This window comes from Canis lupus, chromosome 14 (assembly GCF_048164855.1).
Source record: "Canis lupus baileyi chromosome 14, mCanLup2.hap1, whole genome shotgun sequence".
Taxonomy (NCBI): Eukaryota; Metazoa; Chordata; class Mammalia; order Carnivora; family Canidae; genus Canis; species Canis lupus.
This window is the reverse complement of record NC_132851.1, coordinates 45,314,107-45,332,091: the sequence shown is the minus strand read 5'-3', so window position 1 is coordinate 45,332,091 and position 17,985 is coordinate 45,314,107. Positions and strand designations below refer to the sequence as shown.

At 38.0% G+C, this 17,985-nt stretch overlaps 1 protein-coding gene and 1 long non-coding RNA gene across 13 annotated transcripts in view; one reads left to right on the top strand and one right to left on the bottom strand.

The window, feature by feature from the left end:
* Nucleotides 1-17,985, bottom strand: part of GABRB1 (gamma-aminobutyric acid type A receptor subunit beta1) — a 362,570-nt gene that overhangs the window by 153,554 nt on the left and 191,031 nt on the right. The gene's annotated exons all lie outside the window — the stretch shown is intronic.
* Nucleotides 1-17,985, top strand: part of LOC140604045 (uncharacterized) — a 31,571-nt gene that overhangs the window by 11,167 nt on the left and 2,419 nt on the right. For 2 of the 10 annotated variants that reach the window (XR_012007093.1, XR_012007087.1), the window contains 5 exons: nucleotides 11,034-11,093; nucleotides 11,261-11,396; nucleotides 12,449-12,558; nucleotides 14,995-15,190; nucleotides 17,110-17,227. This is a non-coding gene — a long non-coding RNA (uncharacterized lncRNA). Of the gene's footprint in view, nucleotides 1-11,033; nucleotides 11,094-11,257; nucleotides 11,397-12,448; nucleotides 12,559-14,994; nucleotides 15,191-16,895; nucleotides 16,959-17,109; nucleotides 17,228-17,985 lie in introns of all 10 variants that reach the window. The other 8 variants (XR_012007095.1, XR_012007089.1, XR_012007096.1 and 5 more) reach the window with 6 other exon arrangements.

The following is a 17,985-nucleotide window of genomic DNA, read 5'->3' as shown; positions in this document are numbered from 1 at the left end:
TTGTAGGCAAGGATGTACGATTCTAATTAGTCACTAGGCCAATGGCAGACTTGGTATGACATGGTCCAGTATCAGTTTTCTCCCACAGTGTCATGACAAACTAGTTCTTTCACTTTGATTACATATAAGGGTTGCTACAAATAATATTTAAAATAATAGTATTTATTTATGAGTTATCCTTGTATACACTGACAAGGATTCAAGGTTATCTAAATAATAATTTTTCTCTTAGATTTTTGCATTTCACTGTGCTTTTGTAAAGAGAAGAGGAACCTGGCAATATAGGTATTACACAAGGAATTGTGCAAAGATTACAATTTATTTTGTAGGAGTGTGAACATCCTCCATTACATATATTCTAAGCAAGAGAAACATTTCATGTCTGACTTTATGGAACTGGTGAGTATATGATGGAGGTGGGGATAGGGGGGGGTATCAGGGTTCCTGAGAAAACCTCTCCTAATTTTATTTCTCACTAAAGAAAGGAGGTTCTCTGATGCATGAAATGGCAAGATTCAACCTTCTTGATCATGAGACCTACAACTAGGAGAGAAAATGATCTATCACATTTACAAAATAACTCAGTTTCAATACTTTCCTTCTTTCTAAAATAAGGTGCCCCTCATGGTCAGTGCTATAGCCTAGATTTTAATTTGTAACCATTGTTAGTTCATTTGCTATTCTAATCTGAATAGAGTCCGAGATATTCATTTTATGGATCACATTAATGATAAGTACTGGCATATTCAATAAAGTATACAATTACCAGTCCATTAGCTATTTTACTAAAGAAATTTCTTTATGACATTTCTTTGGAAAACATGGCTATTATGGCCTTTTCCTTATGTACTGGAAAATTGTGTCCTAAAAAAGCGAGCTTCAAAAATCTTAGTTTTCCTGAATGTACTTCACGTAGACTACCCTAATGATTCGTTTTATATGTTTTTTTTTAATCATCTTAATTTCATCCCTGTAGGAGTAATGGGGCCAATCAAATGAAATTGTTACTGTAATAAAGGAGGGTGGGTAGTGTTCAAGATAGTATCCCTTAAGGCATTCGAATATACTTGATGGTTGGAAGGGAACAATTTGTAAATAAGGCTAAGGAAATGGAATTAGAGATGGAGAGACACTGGATCACAAAGAAGACAGCAATAATGGTGAAGATGGAAAGTTTAATTACCATAATTACCCTACAGAGGTATTTTTAATAATAAAGTCATGTTTTCAAAGTCACCTTCCTGGTTCGCCATTCCAGAGTTTCTGCAACTGAAGTCAAATTCTTTTGTATATTAAATTTCATTTCTTTCTGCTTTAATTAGGGCTCATGTTTTATGAACAGGGTTCTCTGTGGACATAAACAAATAAACTTTCCTACCTTTTTAAATTCTTCATATGTATACAGATAAAAATCACACTCTCAGACTTCTTCCTTTACCTTAGTTATTTTAAAGTATATTTATTCGATAGCCTAAAACCTGAAGCCACACTGTCTTGCTTCAAATCATCATTCTCCACTTGCCAGGGGTGTGCCTGGGGTCGAGTTACCTAGCCTCTTTGTGCATTGCTTTGCTCATCTGTAAAATGGGGTAATGATTCTATTTTCTAAGGTTATTATGAGGATTAATGGCCAATCTATATATATATATTTTAAAGATTTTATTTATTTATATATTCATGAGAGACATAGACAGAGAGGCAGAGACATAAGCAGAGGGAGAAGCAGGCTCCCTGCAGGAGCCCAATGTGGGACTCAATCCCGAATTCCAGGGTCACACCCTGAGCCCAAGGCAGACGCTCAACCGCTGAGCTGCTCAGGCATCCCAAATGGCCAATCTATATTGAGTGTTGAGAGCAGTGTCTGGTACATACCAAGCATGATAAAGGTATTTTGTATTATCATTATTTTTGTTATCACATTGTCTTTGAATTTCTCCAAGTGATTTTTTAAAATTTCTCAATTTTATTTTCAATACAAATAGTTATGTGGACATAGTAAGGAATCTGAACAATAAGAATGTGTACAGTTAAAAGCAAAGGGAGTACCTGGTAATAGTTTCTCAGCTACTCCTCCAGAGCATTACTGTGTTGCCTTTCTCTCTCTCTCAATGAAAAGACCAAAACGTGCACAACATCCTCATTGTTCCACATATACAAATATGGTGATTAAAACTAAACACAGTACACCAGTAGGGTAGTCTAACTAACTAGGAATCCTTATTTTTTAGACCTTATCAACTGCTTTCTTTACAGCACACTGTAGCTTCCTAGCTGGTCTCAAAGCAGTGCCATATTGTTGGCTACTGCATGTGTGGATTTTTGTCCTGTGGAACCAGCCCTCGCTTCCCTGATTTCCTGAAAATGTGTAAATATTCCTTCCTCCTCTCCAATCCCTTATTAACATCCAGATTCTCTAAGAAGTTTTCCAGGGAGCAAAGAAAACTTGCAATTCCTATGTGATGGTTTTAAATGATTAATAGTTGAACATCAGCATCTCCCACTCTTTCTCTGAGTAACTGAGAACTTGGAATTCATGAAGCAAAAATGATAGTCTACCTACAAAATTGTAATACCGGATGCCCGATCCATTTTTTATTGCTTAGTTATATCAGATACAGTGCATTTTACACTTTAGCATGCTAGATGCAGAAATTTTAAATGAATCTAACCTATGAAATTTCTTACATAGAAATCTACAAGTATAGATTTAAAACTCTCAAGGAGGCAGACCCATAATTTCTGTATAACCAAAGGAGATAAGATATATGTTATACAAACATTAAAATATCTTCATAATTCATGCTGCATAGGCTGTGAGGGGGAGTTGGAGATAAAAGTTCAGAAACACTTGGGCATTACTATGTGGATGAGGATGTGACCTATCCATGGGAGAGTCTGGTTCTAGCATGGAAGAGAAGGCATCCAATGTTTGTCAGTATTCCAGTAAGGAGAGTAAGCAAAGATTGCCGGTGTAAATTCTTCTATGAGTGATGTAAGCCTGGAGTGTGCAGAGGGTCAGGGTGAGAGCACACCTACAGTGTGCCAGCCTGCTAACCTCACAGCCAGGTAGGTACATTTGTGGTCTTCTCCCACAGAGCTCTGTGCAAGACCAGATGACCCAGACATTCTTCTCGTTGGCCAGGACACACACAGGTAACACACAATAACCATCTAATTGGCTAACATTCTCAAATGGGGGCAAGAAGAGGGAAGAGTGAAAATACTAGTTCTATGCTACAACATCTTAGCACCTTCCCTTTAAGTCTAAATTACTTTTGAGAAAAAAAAAAAAGCCACTTTCAGCATGAAAGCTCTACTGTTGCTGCCCACCATCAGAAACCACAATATACAGACTTTCAGTTTCTCTCACTGGAAAGATAACCTGTAAAACTACAAATGATGCTGTAGAGCTAAAACACAAGAATAGAAGCAACAGCTTTCTGAATTGGAAGAATCTGAAACCGATCTGCAAGGGAAATGAGGAATGCTGATTTATTATATACAACAAAAGAAGGCCAGAGTCTATCTATCTGGGTTTTCTGTGGCTTTTTCTAATTACATGGGCCAGTTTACTGAGAATGCACAGTTTGTGGTTCTTTTATAGAGGAATTGGAGGCTGGAAGAAGAATTGGAGGCTGGAAAAGGAATTGGAGGTTGGAAGAGGAAGAGGAAGAATAGGAACAGGATGAGGGAGAAGGAGAAGAAAGGCAAGGACAAGAACTGTCACAATAATCATCACAGTGACTATTACTAAATGCTACCAAGGGCCAAGGGCCAAGGGCCATGGGCCAAGGGCCATGCCATGCCCTCGCAAGGCCTGATTCCACTAACCTCCACCAAAGTCCTACGGTGTTGGCATTGCTGCTGTGCACAGTCTGCACATGAGGAGAGTAAGGCACGGAACACGTTAATTACTTGCCTAGCCTCATCCATGTCTTCTGAAGCCAGCAAGCAAAGGCACCTTTACATTTGAGCTCTTGGTGACTCTGGATTCAGCTCTTTGCAACTGTAGAGTTACAGTAAAATCTATGGGTGTGAAAGGAGAAAGGATCGTTGTGCACCATCATGTCTTCCCTCCTGTTTAGCTCCCATTTGGTCTAGACATCCAGAAAGACTGCCTCTTCTCTCGCCGGAGCCTTAGGCCAATACAATGCTAATATCCGCCACTCTTGAAAAACTGAATTCCCAATTTATTAACTATGCATGCACAGTGTAGAGATACAGTCTATTTGAAAGCACAGCTCTTATCACTCAGAGAAATATCCTGATAATCACTTTGGCAAAAATAGGGGCTTTGGGAGGTGTCCTGTGATAAAAATTTTGACATTTTAGCTCACTTTTTAAAACTTTTAACTTTTATTTTATTACTCCCTCTTGCTTTTATAAAACTAACTCAGAAAAAAAAATTAGAATCAGGAAATGATCTCCTGGTGGCTGCCTGCAAAAGTGGGAATAATCCTCCCAAATAATAAATAATCACAAACATGCTATTCAGACAGAGCTGCAGGGTCAGATGATGGGAACTCCTAACAAGGCCAAGAACTGAATAAATTGCCTCTTGATCTCTCCACTGAGAATAAATTCATGTAAATCCGAGGAAGCTGAGCTGTTGCTGCTGTTGCTAATCCACCATGTGTAGTGACTAATTTTATTAAGTGAAATACAAGAAAAAGAAAGATCCTTGCAGTAGAAATGTGCTCAAAGATGATTGCCTTGGCCTAAACTCTGAGCCCTGTGGCAGCAGCAACTGAGCAAGGCCAATTAGGCTGCTCATCAGGCAGTGTGGGGGCACCAGGGATGAAGGTGAGTGCAGAGCCACTGCACAGGAGGTTCGTGAGCACAGGACAGCACCCACCCTGAGCGCATCTCTAGGAAGATGAAAAACAACTACTGCTCTTGACGTTGAGGTGACCTCTCTCTGAAGATGGGTTGACCATACTTTAAAAAGTTTGCCTTTCTTTGACTGAAATATTTGAAAGCCATTACCTCTGAAAATTTGATGTTTATAATTTCAGATGAATCAGTGTGCTAATAACTTCCTTTTCTGTTACAAGTTGTAAACTCAAAGCCTTTTTAGACCAAGCTATAGTAGCAAACAATACAAATAAGTAAGACTGTAGAGGTTATAGGGCCCACTGCTAACCGGACAGGTCCGCTGCTGATTCATTTTTCCCCCTCAATGTGCCAGACTCTACTACAGTGAAATATACACCTGGCCCTCACCTCAGCCATTCTGTTCTTAAGTATATATCCAAGAGATATGACCATGTATGTTCACCAAAAGACATTTACAAGCAAATTTATTTCTGATTACAAAACCTGAAGGTAGTCCAAAGAAATCTCATAATAGGAAAATGGATAATTAAAATGTGGTATGTTCGTACAATGGAATATTACACAGCCATAACAAAGAACGAAGTCCTGATACATTCAACAACATGAATGATTCTCAGATGTTATGCTGATTTGGATGAAAACACATGCAAAGGATTAAAGACTATAATTTGATTTATGTAAAGTTTGAGAACCAGCAAAACCAACCGATGATGATAGAAGTCAGAATAATAACTTCTTTGAGTGGGGTATTGTTTGGGAAGGGTTATAAGGAATCATCTGAGGTGCTAAAAATATTCAATATCTTGGTCTGGGGTAGATACATGGATGTACACCTTTGTAAACTGGCATCAAACTGAACATTTAATATTGGTTTTACCCTATGTCTACATATTGGTGTCTGTATATCATAATTCAAAGGGTAAAAAAATTATACCACCACAGGACAAAACAAAACAATAAAAAAATAAAAGCTGTGCCAAAAAAATGAAATACTCTGAGCAACAATTTGGCCACTGATCCTGAAGTTATGTTCCCAACTAATGTTTCTAAATCTCTTTCCAACACAGTTCAAGACTTACTGTCTTCTTACTCCTTAGCTCATGGTTTCCCTTTCGGGAAAAGAATTAGGACATCACAAAGACTGATTTCCACTTAATATTTACATTTAGGTTTCTATTCTTAATTTTTGGATGTTGTTTAATCTCCACATTTTGGTAAATTTTCCAGTTTTCTTCTTGTAACTGATTTCTAGTTTCATACCATTGTGGCTTAAAAAGGTTATTGATATGATTTCAAACTTCTTAAATTTGTTAAGACTTGTTTTGTGGTCTCACATATAATCTATCCCGAAGAGGTTCTCATGTGCACTTGAGAAGAATGTGTATTCTGTTGCTCTTAGATGGAATGTTCTATATATATCTGTTAATTCCATCTGGTCCCTTTTACATTTAATATAATTTTATGTTGACATTTCCTAGCATTGCCATAGCTCACATCTATTTTATAGGATAGCATTTTATTAATAGATTCTTTAGTTAACTATTACATTATTTTTCAGAACTTAGGATGTTGCCATTTTTTCATTGAAATTAAATGAATTCTTTTAGTTTTCCATCCTCAGCTTATTTTTCTAGGGCTATACAGACAAAGGCCAGTAAGTGAATTCTCAGAGCCTATTCTAATGCCATATTACTTTTAAAGGGCTGGCATTATTCATATTGTCAAATGACATTTATAAGACTGCCTATTTGTTACATCATTAGGCTTGTTAAAAATCATTTTTAAAAAAATCAAAGTACAATGACTAAAATTATTTAAAGGATCTTTATTTTTAGAATGGAGGCAGATTTCCCAAATACTAGCTAACTTTTAGAATTTCTCTATTTGTGTATTATTTCTGATTACCTATTAAACAGAATCTGTACACTGACTATATATATTAACTTCAGTTTTCTCTATAATTTGGGTAGCAAAAGTTTATCTATTATGTTTACCTGCTATGTTTTCCTCATTCTGCTGTTTTAAAGTTTACTGTATTTTGCCTTACAAAAAGCTATCTTTATGTGGTCAGGCATACTTTATCTCTATTTTTTTTAAGATTTTATTTATTTATTCATGAGAGACACAGAAAGAAAGATGCAGAGACATAGGCAGAGGGAGAAGCAGGCTCCATGCAGGAAGCCCAATGTGGGGCTTGATCCCAGGACACCGGGATCATGCCCTGAGCCAAAGGCAGACTCTCAACCACTAAGGCACCCAGGAGTCCCTTTTATCTCTAATAACCTCCACTTTTTTGAATGGCTTGAGTTTCTCTTTCTTCATATTAAATGTTCCACATTTAAATATACTATACTTTCTTCTGTACTTTATAAAATAAGTTACATGTTCTTTGATTCAGTTGTAATTTATTGCAATGTCAAATGTGAAATATAAGTCCAAATTAATTACTCTTCATATGAATATCTAATTATGCAAAAAAACTATGAAATAGTGCCCACTGTTATATTAGTTTTTGCTCAAATACTCAAAAAAGAATAAATATATTGAAAACCCTCAATTTTATGCCTTTGAATATTTCCTCCTAATTTTTAAAAGTCTAACCACATTTGGAGTTCTAATATTAAAACATTTGCAAAATAGATAAGCAAGTCTATTATCAATCATCTTTATGTAGCTGTGTCTGTCTCCTTGGTCTATCTATCTATCATCTCTGGTTTTCTTGCCTGCTGCTTATACATTCAATATAAATATTTTGAAGATGTTTGCCTTTGAAGTGTTTTAGAATATTCTATGGAAACTGGAATTGACATCTTATTGCATTTATCAAATAATTTAAAGTAGTACAGTTTAATTATATTGTTGTTCAAGATAAGATGTTTACTTTCCACTTTCTTCAGTCAGAATGAATTGTCCCTTTCTCTGTGTTTCCAAAGACTTACTCATAGTTTCCACTTGCAGATTCTCAATGACTGTTTGCTGCTTAAGAATAGATTGAAAATAGGGAATGTAGCAACACCAATATTTATGCCCAAATCTGATATGTTGATGGAATGAAGGGAGAATTTCAATGGTGTAGGTGGCAATATCAAAACATGCTCAAATCAAAGATATTAATAAAGGGAATATTTTTTTCTTCTTTTTAAAATGCTCTGAATGAGGTAACAAGTTTAAGCCAGAAATTTTACCATCAACAAAGTCTTACAAAACAAGGAAAGCAATAAAAATTTTTGTAAAAGAAGTAGACAATGGGATTTTTTTTTTTTTCACAGAATGAAGCCAAGGTGATAAAATAGCATTTGTTTTTAACTTGGGGAAGCATAACAAACCTTAAAGTGATGGAGTTGCTGCCATCCTTTTGGAGTGATAAAACACCCTGAATTATTTAGAAATTTAAGTTTTATTAAGTTCTTATGAACAATTTCATAGCTTGCATTCAAAGTAATTCATCACTCTCAAGGAAGTCTTCTGTTACAACCAATGAAGAGAACATTCTACGATTACATTTTTCTTATTATCCTGTCACATTTCGAGCAATATTTTATAGCAACCATAGGTTTCAAAAAGTGAATATTTCAGGGAAGAACACAAGACAGTGGAGTTTATTCTTCAAGAGTAGATTAGTGGGGGCACCTGGGTGGCTCAGTCGGTTAAGCATCTGACTTCAGCTCCGGTCATGATCTCAGGGTCCTGGGATAGAGCCCAGTGTCAAGTCCCATGTCAGGCTCTGGGCTAGGGGGAGTTGGCTTGTCCCTCTCCCTCTCCTTCTACCCCTCCTCCGCTTATGCACATGCACAAACAAATAAAATCTTTATTAAAAAGAGTACATTTAATGATGTTAAATACAATTTCTTGACCAGCCATTAAATACTCTTATCTGAGGTGAATAAGCTATCAATGTCTGGTGTACTTAGTATTTGTACAATTTGAAACCATAGCTCTTTTTAAAAACACCATAAAATGTAATTTTATGTCTAAAATATAATGCATATTATGTTCCACTTTTTAGATTTGTCAAGGATCTTGCACTTAGAAATTGATAATATAGTCTAATGATGTAAACTGACATAAATGGAGAAATTATAGTACAATTTGGTAAGTTGGCACCTTAGTACATAAGATCTAAAAACTCTGAGAGGAGGAGCAACTAACCAATCCTCAAATAATAAGAAAAGTAGAATCCTGAAAAAGTTTGGATATGAGGGGAGTTAAGGAAGTTCAATTTCAGTAGTAACGTTTGGCAAAGAGTGGTAAAAGATGATGCCAGAGAGAGGCTGGAACCAACTATTAACACATTCATGTGACAAATGCAGAAGTTAAAATTTTATTTCAAATTACAGAAAGCTCTGAAGGTTCAGTGAGGTTTTCAAGTAAGACAGAAATACAATCAGCTTCATCCTGTAAGGAAGTGACTCTGGTGGCAGTGTAAAGAATGGTCAAGATTAGAGAGAGAGACAACTGGAAGAAGAGTAGAAGTATAAAAACCAAAATGGCGATGATAATATGACTTATGGCAGAGGAAGCAGGAAATGGAAACAAGAAAAGACATTAGAGAAGCATTTTTTTGAAGTAGAATCCAAAGATTTGTTTATCCATTAGATGTGCTATGAGAAGTAGAGTTAGTCTGATGAAGGTGTCTGAAGATGTGGGTACTATTAATAGAAGTGCATCATGCTGGAGATGAAGCAGACTTGCAGGGGAATATTATGAGTTCCACCTTAGAACTTACAAGGTGAGTTAAGTGCTAAATCTGAAATGTGTGCAGGGAGTCTAGATGTAATTAAATTCAGGGTCAGATGACAAAGTTTTCAGCAAAAACCATTGTTTTTAAAATCACAAAAGCAGATGATTATGGATGGACCAAATGAGAAGAGCTGGTTTAGAAACCTGGGGAAAATTAACATTTGAAGGATTGTTAAAGGATGAGAGAAGGTAATAGAATAAAGAGAAGACAGGGATCCCTGGGTGGCTCAGCGGTTTCGCGCCTGCTTTTGGCCCAGGACGTGATCCGGGAGTTCCGGGATTAAGTCCCGCATCTGGCTCCCAGCATGGAGCCTGCTTCTCCCTCTGCCTGTGTCTCTGCCTCTCTCTCTCTATCATAAATAAATAAAAATAAATCTTAAAAAAAAATAAAAAAAGAGAAGAAATAGGAAAGTTCTACCTCAAAAGCCAAAGAATAGAGAAAATACATAAACATGTAAATACCTAAGATATACCTAATAGAATGAGGATTAAAAATAGTTATCTGGATTTGGCAATTAGAAATTGCTGGTGATCTTAGTGAAAGAAATGTGAGAAGTCAGTATTATCATCCTTGACCAAGCTCATGACTGCTGTATTTGAAGCTGTGAACAATGGCTCTGGTTGTGGGGATTTTAGAGTTGGACACTTGTTAAAAGAACCAGGAAGGACCTTGACCCTAACACTGTTGTGACAGGTGAGAGAGAAGTTAACTTTAATACCATGGGCAAAACTCTAATTTACAGTCATGTTTATAGCTTGCTTCTTCTATTTGTAAACTAGAAGGATAAAACCTACTGTTTTGTAGGGAATTGTTGGAAAGAACAAGAAGGTCTATACAAAGGGTTTGAAGATACATGGAACTTTGATATAGTATTTTAAGAACACAATGTACTGAGTATAATTATGAGCATCATCAATTTGTTGCCTCGGAAAACCTTTACTGAAACTCCAACAGAGTTGAACACAGATACAATGCCCAAAATTTCTAGGTAATTGTGATTGTCCTCTTCATGGCTGTGTTGAAAATAAAGGACTAACAATAGGCCTTCCCATGCCCATAATAGTGGGCATGAGTACCCACTATTATGTTCCAGGCATGTTGTAAATACAGTTCATGTACCCAAAGAGCTCACAGTATCTCCATGCTCAATACAAAAAGCTAACCTAGTCCCTCAAATCACTGGATTTGTCTATCTCCAGGGTCTCCACCTCCCAGGCAACTGCTGCATTGTTACTTTGTGTTTTCCAATAATAAAAAACACTTTATAATAGACTAATTTCCACTGCTATCCAGTAAATTCTGATTTCTTCCTAAGTACATTTAGAGCACTAAGGAAGTGATTTATCATCATAGAAGCAGAACATTTCTAGCTTTTAGTGATTGAGTCATAGGTTGCTAGACCATTGGTGATTATAACGTGGCTATAATTATTTTTTTCAATCTCGTCCTTTTACAGATGAAAGAACTGAGACCCAAAGAAGTCAGATGACTAACACAGAGCATTACTGTGATTTCAGTTAAGCATATGACATTTCTATTTGCTGACAACCATGATTCTCTTGAAATAGCTAATTTATTTTAAACTTCTCTTATGGAAAAATCAATTTTACCAAACCCATCATGCACTGTTGTTTTAATACAAATGCCTTAATTATTAGTTAATTGGTTTGAATTTTCCAGTAGCTTCTAAAGCCTCACCAGTGCCGATGTGCCTTTAGGAAGGAACAAAGGATTGGGACTCAAGAGCTTTTGCCTCTGGTCCAGCGTTTTGAAGCTTATCCCTAAACCCACAGTTTCTGACTGCAGACTGAATTGATAGGTATGGAAGACCTTAAAGCCTTTTACCTTATAAATCCAGCCCTGTCAAGAGTCCCAGTCTGACTGAAGCCTCAAATGAAGGTCTATTATATGAAATTGGGCAGCTCTTTGACTGTCTTCCATGGGATATTCAGAAGGTATTCCAAAGACAATGAAGGCCAAATTCCATATAATGGACCCTTCCCCCAGAGCATAAATGCCCAAGATGGATGTCACTGAAGTTCCAGGCATTGTTTTAGACCTGGGATTTCTAATTAACAGAGTCACAGTGTTGTGGGAAAACACAGATGCAGGAGAGAAAATAAACAGCAAGTTAGCAAGTTCAATGTCAGGCATTGGGATTCATGCCTTCTTTGATTTGACCCATAGAACTGTGCTCCTGGTTAGTTCCTCCAAATGGTATCTGTTCTGTTTGGACTAGAATGAAATCTGTATCATAATCATTGAACTTTTTGCCATTCCAAGGAGGTGGAGGGCACATTAAATATCCTCTTTCCCCACTACTATCTCTCTCAAAATCTCCTCTCCCTGAAATGATTAGAGCTCCTTCTTACCTTTGTGCATGGATTTGAGTGCAGTTTTTTTTTTTAAATCACTTTTCAGAGGTAATCATGGCATGTGCTCCCAGTTGTGGTTTATAGGAGGATCCAATGGGCATTCCCTCCAGCATCATTTAGCTCCCCAGCGGCACTGCCCACTTCCAGACTCAACTTCCTTCCCTCCTGTCACCTAACCCTCCCCCATACCACACACTCGTATAATTCATTGGCAGCAAGCTTCATTCTTAGCTAGCTTCAAGGCTTTGGGGAAATGAAAGGTAGTTCTTCAACAAAATGTGGGGGGTTTCCTTATTTTTATAACAATAATTTTTTTCCCTACAATTCAGGCTTTATTATAGCAACAATAATTTATTTTGCCATATGTTTCCTTTGAAAGCTAGCACAATCCAATAAAGTATCACTTGTAAGTGCATTGTATTTATTTCCTATTGCTGTTGTAACAAATTATCACACATTTGGCAGTTTAAAACAACAGAAATTTATTCTGTTATAGTTCTGGAGGCCAAATTCCCACAATTAAGGTGTTGGCAGGGCCACACTCTCTCCAGAAGCTCCAGTGGAGAATCTCCTCCTTGTTCTTCCAGTTTCTGATGGTTTCCGAAAGTGAGCATTTTTTTTTTTTTTTTTTTTTTTTAAGATTTGTTTATTTATTTGAGAGAGAGAGCTTGAGAAGACAGGGGGCAGGGGCAGAGGGACAGAGAGTCCTAAGCAGACTCCACGTTGAGCACAGAGGGGAGCTAGATCTCGTGACTCTGAGATTAGGGCCTTGAGATCACAATCACAACCTGAGCTGAAACCAAGAGTCAGACGCTTGACCGACTGTGCCACCCAATATCTCTTCTAAGGACACATGTGATTGCATTTTGGGTCCTCCATGATACCAGCATAAGTAACTTTTCTCATAATCTTTAACTTAGTCACATGTATGCTTGTGAGAGAGAGGCAGAGGGCACGTTGAGATAGACACACACAAGGGGAAAGGTGGTGTGAAAATGGGCCAGATAACTGGAATGAGACAGCCATAGTTGAAAACTGCTCAACTTCACAGGGCGTCTGGGTGGGTGGCATAAGCAACCCTTCCCATAATCTTTAACTTAGCCACACTGTTTACAATATAAGGTAATATTTACTCTTTTACTACACAAGGTAAATGTACATAGGTTTCAACAATTAGGAAGTGGCCTTACTTTTGAGATATTCAGCCTACCACAAACATTATGGTTACCAAAAGTCTATTTTTGCTTGGACATTCTTTTCTTTCTAGAAATCCATACAGAATTATCTGATACTTGGATGTCACACAAGCCATTTAATGAACTTCGCACATCTAATGGTTGTGGTATAGTCCGTGGCAAATAAACACTACTTCTTTCCCTGTCCCCTTTCCTTAACATACACTGAGTCTTTCTTATACAATAAGCTACACCAATACTGAGTGGACATTCAGCATGAGTTTCATTCATTCATCTGATTTCTTTTGGCAAACATGTATTGAACCTCATACATCTGTCAGGTTTGAGCCAGACATGCCAAATAATTTAGCTCACTTAATTTTCCAACAGCCATTTGAATAAGAGCTTGGCGTCATGATTAAGATGTAGTGTTTTGAAGTCAGACAGACTAGATTCCAATCTAGCTTCCCGACTTCTTAACTATGGGAGTATACATCTATACTGACGACAAGAGAGTTCTAGTGTTCTCTACTTGGGTCAGTCTTGAGAGATGCATTAAACCAAAACTTATACCTAAGGCACAGTATAATAGAGTTAGAAAGTGTGTTTGATATTCCCATTTGCCCCTCCAGACCCACTCTCCACCCTTTATTCACTCTCCTTGATGTCCCAGGATGATATCCTATATGGATAATAGAGAGGGCTTTGTGACCTTTTGGCTTCCTTTTGGATCTGGCCAACAGAACCCAGTAGCAGCAGATTAGAGGGTGGGAGGACAGTGAAGTCACAGTATCTGTTACTTTAGCTCCCACCTTGTGGGCTCCCCTCGGTATCAGGTGACCCTCCTATAAAGCCACTCTCTCTCACCAGTCCCTTTAAGGGACCTCACTATTAGTTGGTCTAGGTATTGGATTCTGTGTCTGTTGATCCCCCTAAACTCTGCCTCACTTTTGCAGAGTCCCTTGATTAGACTTTCTCCAAATAACCAAGTTTGAATGTGTCATCTCTGCCTATCCTGACCAGCATAGCAAGGTCAAGTATTACTTAGCTATTGTCAACTCCAAAGGGTGGAGTAATGTCCCTGAATTTGCAAATAACTTTTAGACTTGGACAAAGATTCTCAGATCCCTGGTGTTCCATGGCTTGAAAGGCAGTTTCATAAAGCCATTTCCACCACCAAACATGTTAGCTGAGCCTTAACCCTGAATCTGAACAGGGTTCTTGGGTTTGAAATGCGAGAAGAGAAGTCTGAAACTTCCGTTAGGACTAAAAGACTCACCAGGTGGACAGATTCATACTGTAAAGCACCATTGTGTTGAGAATATGTGAAATTATCCTGCCCATTTTTTTTATGAAACATCTGATACTGCTTACCTCTTTGAGAATGTGGATTATGTCTTTTTCTTTTCTTTTTAAAAAAATATTTATTCATGAGAGACACACACAGAGAGAGGTATAGACACAAGCAGAGGCAGAAGCAGGCTCCATTCCATGCAAGGAGCCTGATGTGGGACTCGATCCCAGATCTCCAGGACCACACCCTGGGCTGAAGGTGGTACTAAACCACTGAGCCACCCGGGCTGCCCAATTCTTTTCTTTTTTTAAAGGAATGATATAGCATAGTAGTCAGGGGTCAAGAAGCATGTGCTAATCTCTCTGATGTGACTTCAGCTCTGCAAATTATTATTTTCATAATCTGAGACAAGTTATTCAGTCTCCCTAAAAAAACAGTTGTTATCTCATGTTTGTTTTAAGGAATAAAAGCACTCATAGTAATTGTAGTGAATGCAGTGGTGGACTGCAGAGAACTTCCTTTAGGACTAAAAGACTCATCCATAAGGTTTTTTTTTTTGTTTTTTTTTTTCAGGAACTGCTCTTCATTGAAGTAAACTGTGTAGGCTCAAGGTTCTGCCCCCTGTGGAAGGGTATAAAGTCAGCCCTGAAAGGCTATACAACTTTGATCATCCTGTGGAATTAGCTGAGGCACCTGTTTACTACTTCTCCACAGATCAAGTTCTCCCTCTGTCCAATCTTATTTATAGCATGTTAATCAGCAACAGGTGGTGAGTGCTTTGGAGTCTTTGGTAAGACACTCCCCAAAGGGTGAATGAGAGATGGATAAATATCCAGGGAGCTGCTACAAAGTTTGAAGAGTCTTCACTGTCTGAAGTTTGAAGGGTCTATTACCCTAAAATGCAAGGATGTTTCCTCCAAAGTTAGAGGGATTGTTTTATGTCATATTTCTTACCACTGAGAAAGAAGGAAAATACTTGGCAAGCTTTTGTTTTCCATTCTGGAGGTAGCATATTCCACATATGTGGGACCCATGATGCATTCTTCTTTCCAATTTCTCCCTTTTAAAATTATAAGTCTATCCTGTACCTGTCCTACCACTGTATTTTGGAAGCAGATAACTTGTCTGTCTTTACAGATTCACAGCTGGAGAATTTTGCCTTGTGATGAATCATGAGTTTCACCCAAACTTGATTTAGATGATATTTAGAAGAGATTTTGGATTTAGAGTTGATGCTGGGACGGGTTAAATCTTTTGAACTGCTAAGATAGGAGTTAATGCATTTTGCATGTGAGAAGGACATGAATTATGGGGGTCCACAGGATGGAGTGTTATGGACTGAGTTGTGTCAACTCCAAATTCGTATGTTGTGGCTCCAACACTCAATTTCTCACAATGTGACACTATTTGGAGATAGGGCTTTTAAGGAGGTAATAAGTTTAAAATGAGGCTGTTAAAGTAGGCCCTAATCCAATCTGATGGTATCCTATGAGAAGAGATTAGCTCATACAAAGAGAAGCCACAGGGATGCACTTGCATAGAGGGACAACTGTGTGAGATAGCAAAGGGACAGCCGTCTGTAAGCCAAGGACAGAGGCCTCAGGAGAAATCAAACTGGTTGACAATTTCATCTTGGACTTCCAGACTCCATAAATTTCAGTTAAGCCACTCAGTCTGTGGATTTTGTTTTGGCTGCTCTAGCAAACAAAGACACCCTCCATCCAATTATTAATCAATGAGGGGATACAAAAGCCCAACCCCATTGGTTTGATTTAAGACAAATCTGAACTCAGGACTATCGTAGTTCCAGGGATCCATGCAGGATCAACTAATTACTCTGTTGCAACTGCTTTGTGCCCAAATCTGTTGCCTCTTTCTGCCTAATCCTGCCTTCCTCACTGTTACAAGTGTTCTTGATAGCACATCAGTAAGCCTCTACCTTACAGCCTGTTTCCTGAAGAGACACCCAAAGACTCTCAAGAGACACACAAATGATATAGAAGAAGAGGTGGCACATAGTAAACATTTAATAAATGTAAGCAATCACTATCAGTGTTACTAGTATCCTTACCAGTCCAGGACATTGCCCATATGAAGTGTTGATTATCTATTTGTTTACATGAATGAATGAATGAATGAATGGCTACTGTGCTAACTCTGTTTTGCTCAAATACTCCTAATGAGTGAAGCTGCAGAGCCAGATTTAACTTGATCAAGAAGTTATAGAGAGGAGCAGAGAGGGAAAAAGGTACCTGTAGCAGGCATCCCTCTCAAATTCTTGATGTTGAATAATAAAGAGTGTTATGCTGCATTTATTTGTATAAGCTCTCTTTTTCTTTCATATTCATTTCCATTTCAAAATAAACTGAGGGGACATGAAATGAAAGCAATGAGTTATGTTTTTTGGCAAGAGTGATTATTACTTATTCTATATCATTCTATTTTTTCTGTTGTCTCCCCGTGTTCCCGTCTAGTCACATGGTTCAACTGCTAGTATTGAACAGAATCACTAAATAATATTAAAGACATTTAAGGAGGTAAAAACATTGCTTACAGCTACAATTTTCACCAAATTTTATTTAGTTCACACCTACATAGCACAGCCACTGGGACTCAGAGAAAATAAATGTGACAGGATTATGTGTTAAGATACTTATTTGTGGTTGTGATTTCTGCTTTCTCATGCAGCCAACCCCCATGTTGAGAAGAAAGGCAGGCCTCAGGGGTGTTTGGATGGAGGATTCTTGGAGATAACCTCTCTTCCTGAGTTTTATAAAAGAGGAAGAGGCTCAGGGAAGAGATTATGGTAGGTCCTTGCTGGGAAGGGGGAATAGGGAGGACTCTGAAATAAGAATTAAGTGAGGGGAGGTTCCTTGAGAACACAAAGGGGATGGAGTTTTAAACATCCTGTTAGTAGTAGGCCATTGTGCTCTGCTTCCTCTGGTTAGGGACTTTATACTTTTCATTTTTATTTTAACCAATTTGCTTGCTCACAATCTGTGGCTCAGCAATTTAGGATGGTCTGAGTTGGGCCTAACTGGCTTGGAGTGATCTGTGTGGCTGCAGTGATGTTGTGGTTGGACTGTGGCTGGATGATCTGAGATGACCTCATCCAGGTCTTGTGGTGGATGCTTAGTGTCTGCCCAGCCCTTCCTTTCTAGTTCAATAGTACTGGCTTTTTCTCATATGGTAGAAACCCTAATGCACTAGCATTTTCAAGCTTCTGAGTGCTTCATATTTACTAATGTCTTACTGGTCAAAGCAAGTCACATGGCCAAAATCAGAGGCAGTGTTGAGGGCTTATACGAGGATATGGATACAGCAGGGAAGGCTTACTGTGGACCCTTACTATAACAATATACCACAAAAGCACATATAGCCAGCCAACCTTCATAATTCATGGATTTTCTATTTGCAAATTTTCCTACATCCTAAAATTTATTTATTTATTTTTTAAAGATTTTATTTATTTATTCATGAGAGACACAGAGAGAGAGAGAGGCAGAGACACAGGCAGAGGGAGAAGCAGGCTCCATGCAGGGAGCCCGATGTGGGACTCAATCC